Source organism: Macaca thibetana, chromosome X, assembly GCF_024542745.1.
Source record: "Macaca thibetana thibetana isolate TM-01 chromosome X, ASM2454274v1, whole genome shotgun sequence".
Classification (NCBI taxonomy): domain Eukaryota; kingdom Metazoa; phylum Chordata; class Mammalia; order Primates; family Cercopithecidae; genus Macaca; species Macaca thibetana.
The window spans coordinates 148,244,413-148,251,146 of NC_065598.1; the positions used below are offsets into that span (position 1 = coordinate 148,244,413).

The following is a 6,734-nucleotide window of genomic DNA, read 5'->3' on the forward strand; positions in this document are numbered from 1 at the left end:
TTGAACATAATAAATGCAGCTTGGGCAGGCTCACCAGCCAGCCTCCCTCCCTCCAGGAGCTACACTGCATATCCTGGCTCTCCCATGTCCATGCAGTTCCTGGACCGCACCTAAGACTGTCAGCAAAGGGATTCAGAGGGCTTGGGTCCCATGGCTTCTCTGGGAGCCTCCCCACCCCCACCCTGCCTCACCAGGGTCCTGAAGTCCTTGCTTGGCCTCAGGCCATCAAGGGGCCAGTCTCCCCACCTTGCTTGGGGCAGCATCTGCCCCCGATCCCTCTCATCCAAGAAGTATCCCTGTCCTGGGCCTAGACCCAAAGAGGTGGGCTTGACTGGCAGAGCAGGAGGGTGTGGAGGTTCAGGGCACCTGCTATTGGTCCTAGAGCCACCCACACCTGCACTGAGGCCTGAGGCAGGGGCTGGTGAGCACTGCACAGTGGCACCTCTCGGGAAGCCGCTTTGCCTCTCCCTTGACACCTCCCCCCCATTCCTGGTCCCAGAACCCTCATCCCTGCCCCCAACATGCACACCCACCTGCAAGATAGGTCCCCAGGGACCCACCCCCAGCTCACAGATGAGTAACTTGCCCAGGGATGTATGTCTGGCTCGCTGTGAGACCAGGCTGTGCCCCATCTGACTTGGTGCCAGGGAAGGGTGGGGAGTGAACACGTGGTCTGTGCAAAGCCAAGCCCCGCCCTGAGCACTGGGCAGGGACCACCCCTGGCCAGTTTCCGACTGTCTGCCTGAGCAAGGCCAGCCCTCCATGCTGACCTCCCCATGTGCCAGGAGTCCCTGGGAAGTGACAACAGCCCTGCCGAGCCCTGAAGACAGACTGGCCAGATATGCCGGTGGAGACACTGGGTCTGTGGAGCCCTCGAAGGCCACTGAGGCCATTGCCCCATTGGCCTGCCTGAGTGAGGGGGTCCCTGGGAACCGGATGGGGTTCCTGGGGCAGCCTCCACAGCTATCTAGGCCACCAAGCCCTGTGTCAGGAAGGGATAGGGACAAGGGGTCACAACCAGCAGGGAGCACGACAGCCACTGCCCTGAGGTGGGGCTCACAGAGACAGCCAGGCGACAGGCATGGAGGATGCTGCAGGAGAGGGCCCAGCAGAGACATAGCCCAGCTGCAAGGAGCGCATGGCTGTGTCCCTGTCCTCTGTCCCTCTAACTTGTGAGCCTCCGGCATGCCTCTCCGGCCCTCGCTATCCCACCCCATCACCTCAGCACCCCCATCTCGATCTGGGCACGACCTTCCTATTCCCTGGCCTTCCTCCACCCTGGCGGGGCCGCCCCTCTCCTTCTCCTCTGCCTCCGGGCTGCTGGATGTGGGTGGAGCAGAGGAGGAAGGGCACAGGGTGTCCGCTGCAAGGACCTTGCCCCGCCATCAGATCTGCCTAGGACCAGGGCCTGGGAACTGATTCTCGCCTTGCTCCCATTCCGTGGCTGATTCCCCCTACCCCTGCCCCCACCCCTGAGTTCTCAGTGGAGAAAGCGCCAGACTGTGGCGGGGGCGGGAGAGGCCTGGGAAGCTGTGGGCTGTTTGCTTTGGACTCATCCCGGCATTCTTTCTCCTCCAGCTGGCCCCGCAGATATGGCACTTCCTGTTTGGGCTGGGTCAGAGGTCAGCAGACCTCGAGGCGCTGGCCCCACTCTCCCAGCTCTCATGACCCTTCCTCCCCGCCTGGCCACCCCAGTCCCTGCGCCTCTTGCTCAGGTCACCCTGCAGCCCCCACCTTCTCACAGTCCCGGAGGTCAGGCCTGAGAGGCACAGGAAGTGCAGGCTGGGTGAGCCCCCCAACATCTCCTGCCCGCTTCCCACTACTGCCCAACAGATGAGGCAAGTGGGGAGGAGAAGGGGAGGGGCCCCTCAGCTGCAAGAAGGCAGGGGCCGGACGGGCCACCGACAGGTGGTTAATTCCACTTCTCAGAGCCTGGGTGGGAGCTAATCCTCCTATGACCTTCCCGACTGGTGAGGCAGGGGACTCGCATTCGGGAAATGTACCTGCAGGCTCTTGGGGTCATCACCTGGCCAAGGGAGAAGCTGGGCTGCAGCCGACCCTACAGGCCCAGCCAGGCCTCAGCCAACCTGCACTCCGAGATGGGGCAAAGGGACTGGGCCTTTATTTCCCCCTCATGACTGGGACAAGGGTGCTGTTTTCAGCCCAGGGGATCCCCCAGAGGGCCAGGAGCTCAGGGCTGGGGGCTTCACTCCCTGGGGCTGTGGGAAGGCTGGTCAGAATCTAGTTGCCACCGGAAGGGAATTTCTAGACAGAGCCCCAACCCAAGAGCAAGGGCAGCCCAGCCGTGGCCCTACACCTGCCCCTCCTTCAGCACGGGCCACCCTCCAACAACCACTCACTCCCACCTTCGCTGTGGTTACTGTGCTCCTCTTCGGGGTAGCTGCTGGCTCCATCTGAGGGTACAGCAGTGGGAGCAGCCCAATCGGTGACCCCAAAGTGCTGGGCATCTGAGGGGACATTGCAGTGACAACTGCAGCAGTGATGGCAACAGGGTAGGTGTGACTGGGGTCAGAAGGGAGGCGCTCATCAGTCCTCAGATGGCGATGGGGATGCTGAGGTGATGGGGTGGGACTGAGGGTAAGGACAGTGGGGACAGCTCACAATTCAGAGGGGTGGAGAATGGGGGCGGGGAGCCATGCCCTGCCTGGGCCTGGGCCTGTGTCTCCGGCCTGAGACCTGGGTGGGACCTTGCACCTCTGCACCGCCTCTGCCAGCTGCAGTCCCAGAAAACTGCCCATCAGCCTCCAAATTCTTCTCCAACTGCCCCTCACTGGCCCCCCACGGACCCGCATCTCGCCTTCTCCACATTCTGTTCTGAGCCTTCCCTCCGGTCTAACACAAGCATCTCACCTACTGTGCCACCGTCCACCCCCTACCCCCATAATAGCTGCCACCATGGCCACACGGGGAGATGCTAAGCTGTCTGGCCCTCAGGCCAAGTGCTATCCCACCCCATCTTCTGAGCATCTGGGCCAAAGATTGCTCCAAGCTGAAGTCAGGGTTCAGGACCCGGCCCAGCCCCTCCCCACTCCCGCCAGAGCCTCCCGGTGCTGCTCCTGGGCTTTGGCCTCCCTGAGGGAAGACCACAGGGGTCCTAGAGTGCCCCTGGCCTCTGGCTCCCAGGCTTCGGCTTCCAAGGCAACCCATCTTCCATCCTCTGGCCACGCCCCAGACTATGCCTCTCTAAAGATAGCTAGACCCAGGCTGGGCCTCCCCGGAGCCCCCATGCAGGCCCTGAAATTACAGCCCTGGTGGCCCAGAGGGGAGAGATGCTGTGTGATTATGTCCTCAGGGGAAGGTCAAAAAAAGCTCCTGGCATGGAGAGTGCCAGCTTTCACCAGCCACACCTCCACCATCCAGCACTGGGAAGCTTCCATATAGTGGAGGCTCCGCTCACTCAGCACCAGCTCGGCTGATCCGGGGCAAGTTGACACAAGCCTCCTCCATGACTGCCCCGCCCTCTGAACCCAGAGGGCCCCGCTGAGCGTCCGCTTCATGTCACTTCGAGGCTGCAGGTCATCCAGAGACCCTTGAGTGGTGGTGGGGCTGCCCACTGGTGTCTGCCCCCGAGGGTGCCAACACTGGGAACCGACGAAGCCCGCAGGCTGGGAGTGAGGCCCACTCAAGGCCATAAACTTGGGGCCGCTCTGGGCAGGGTCACTTGCTCAAGAGGTAACCTCGATGTGTGAGTGACAGGTCTCTGGATGGGAATTTGTCCTGGAGGCTGAGGCTCTGCAAGAGCTACTCCCCAGTGACTGAGAGGCGGCCTCAGGGCACTGTCTCCTCCTCTAGAAGCTCTCTCTGCCCCCCAGTCTTGTATGGGTGCATAGCACTTGTCACCTCCTCACCTCCTTGCTTCTTGAGGGTCTTGCTAATGGTCCAGGGGATGGGAATGCTGCCCGTCTGCCTCGCCCACTGCAGCTCTCTATCCCAGCTCTCTCGGCTCTCCCTCTGTCTCTCTGTCCCATTCCCAAGACAGGCATGGGCCCTTCTGTTCACACCATCAGGTTGGAAGGGCGGGGGAGTTCATGTCCAGGCAGAAGGATTCGAGAAGCAGCCACCCACAGAGAAGAGGGCCCGCTGGACACACTTGGGGAGCAGGGCAGACCCTGGAGAATCACGAAACAAGCAGCCCACCTCTGTAGGGGGCCCTGCATAAGAGACCGCCTCCCAGGCTCCTAGGCTCTGCCCTCTAGGACTCACACCATCCGCCAGCATTTCATGCCCAAATGGGACCAGAGGGCTCACAGCCTGCCCTCTGGGCACCCCCACCCCGCTTCTCTCCTGGGCCTCCCTGCTGTAGCTTTGAAGACAGGACACAAACAGCTGCGAGCCAGCTGTGGGGGACAGGCTGCAGCTGACTGCAGGTCCTCTTCCCACACTGGCCAAGGAGATGGCAGTTGGCTCAGATCCCTTCGCCCTGCCTCCCCTCCTCCCAGCCCCCTTCCTCCATGGCCCTCTCCCTCCCTCAGACATGCCCTTGTCCCATCCTTCCATCCCGTAGCTGCCGCCCCACCTGCTACCTTCCAGCACCTGTCCTGGGCTCTGCCCTGGGCAGGCTGGGGTGGCAGCTGCCTGATGAGGGCTAGACGAGAGTTAGGCTCAGAGCAGGGAGACCACAGTATGGCCTGGGGCCCCTTGCAGGGGCAACTGCCAGAGCAAGACAGCTTTCCCTGGAAGCCTGAGCAGGCTGCCCAGGGCTGCCCTCCCCACGCAGCTGAGGGGGGCGGGCTCCTTGTCAGGTGGAGAGAACTGAGCTCTCAGCTCCATCCAGCAGGAGAAGGGGTCTCCCGGGCTGAGATGCAAGGCAAAGCTGGTGCCAGCAGGACCTTCCGGCCCTCTACAGCCTTTTGGGGGAAGCATCCCAGCTAGGGCCTAGGGGGCCTGTGCAGTGGCATCCCAGGGTCACATACAGGCCATGCTGGAAGGGGCCAGGTTCTACTTCCCCCACCTCCTGTGCCCTGTCTGCCGCTGGTTCCTGGGGAGCTAAGACAGCTGTGTGTCTGCCTCCTCCCCAGGTGCCCTGGGGGCCTCAGGAAATGCCTGCTCTTCCTTCCTGCCTTGTGCCCCCGGTGCCTGCCCTCCCCCTGCTTCCCCCTGCCTCCCCCTGCCTCCTCCCAGCCCTGAGAGGCCAGAAGGGCAGAAGGCTGCCCGACTGCCCACTCTGCTCGCCAGCAAGGAAGCGCTGTTCCTAGAGCACTTCAGCTGGGATCAAAGTTGCTTCTGCGCTGCAGAGAGAGCCCAGGCCTGAGGAGGGGGGAGTGGGAGGGGGAGCAGAAGGGGGAGGCCCTAAGACTGAGATACTGCCTGGCTGGTCTGGGAGTGGCCCCCAAATTAGAGGCCCAGGCCGAGTGACTCAGTGGGCCCTGGGCCGGGCATGCAGTTATGGCTTATTGCAGACTGCAAACCACAGACACAAAACCTTCCAGGCACAAGGACCGTATTTATATGAGTATTGCCCCCAGAAGCAGCCCCCAACTTCAGGTAAGAGCTGCAAGATGCATGCATTATGTGTCTCCCCCAAGCAGGGTGTCGCCTCATCGCCACTTCCAAGCCCCCTCCAGGAATATGCCTGGCTGAAACCTGAGGGTGAGGTTGGTGCAGGGCTGTGTCTCCCCACACCCCCCACACGTGTGCTCTTCCTTCCACCGGCAACATCCCTCTTCCCTACGGGTCTGCTGCAGGGCACCTCCTCCAGGTAGCCCTCCTGAGCCTCTGGCACTGTGCATGGCCCTACGCCCCCAAGGTATTCAGAGCTGTTTCACCCCCAATGGGTCTCCTAGAGGCTGAGGCCCTGAGTGACAGCTCCTGGGTTCTCAGTCCTCAAGCAGTGCAGGAAGGGACTGGGTACCAGCACCTTGGGCAGCAGGCATGCCTTGAGTGGATTTCTCCATTGTTCTGAAACGGATTGACTGAGAGTGACTGTGCTTACCACACGATTTGCTCATTAAGCATGTACAAGGCAAGGGTTTTTATTTGGTCTGTTCACAGAACTGTGCAACCATCACTCAGTGGATTGTAGAACATTTTCATTATCTCAAAAAAGAAAACCCATACCTTTAGCTATCATCCCCTAGCACCCACTGCCCACAAATCCGCTTTTTGTCCCCACAGATGAGCCTTTTGTGGACATTTCAAATGAATGGAACCAAAGGTTCTGCGGCCTTTTGCGACTGGCTGCTGTCACTGAGCGGAATGTTTCCAAATGCTTCTCTCTCCACCCAGACTGCTAGTCAGGCTTCGCTGCCTGTCCCGCTTTCTACCGACATATTTCTCCATGAATGAGTTGGCAGTGGGGGAGGGAAAGAGGGCGGGACAAAGATGAGACCAGGCCGCTGTGAGTGAGTTGGACGCTGAGGCTGGGCAAAAGGTAAAACACACAAACCTGCCGGAAACCAAGCCAGCCCCTTTGTCTGGAAAGGGCGTACGTTGTCTCCAATCTCCTCATTCCAACCACGAAATCAAGAGGCAACCAGGGTTACCAGCCTGGCCCCTGGTTTTCCACGTCTCTCTTCTCCCTGGCCCAGCCTAGAAGCTTCTTGCAGGCAGGTACCACAGTTTGGTCAAGGTGCCATGTGTCCCAGGTCCTGGCCAGGCCCTGAGCTGCCGCTGGTGAACAGGAAGAGGTTCTGGGCCCTGCCATGCCCCCAGGTAGAGCTCTCCTGGGAGCATCCTCCCTGGCCTGGGACCTCCCAGACCCCAACCCCCAGCTG

General features: G+C 61.2%; 2 protein-coding genes and 1 long non-coding RNA gene across 4 annotated transcripts in view; 1 reads left to right on the forward strand and 2 right to left on the reverse strand.

The window, feature by feature from the left end:
• CETN2 (centrin 2) overlaps positions 1–6,734 on the reverse strand; it is a 628,428-nt gene that overhangs the window by 618,604 nt on the left and 3,090 nt on the right. The window lies entirely within an intron of this gene.
• The window catches only part of LOC126945446 (uncharacterized), a 430,470-nt gene that overhangs the window by 408,256 nt on the left and 15,480 nt on the right, over positions 1–6,734 (forward strand). The gene's annotated exons all lie outside the window — the stretch shown is intronic.
• The window catches only part of HAUS7 (HAUS augmin like complex subunit 7), a 143,080-nt gene that overhangs the window by 36,865 nt on the left and 99,481 nt on the right, over positions 1–6,734 (reverse strand). The gene's annotated exons all lie outside the window — the stretch shown is intronic.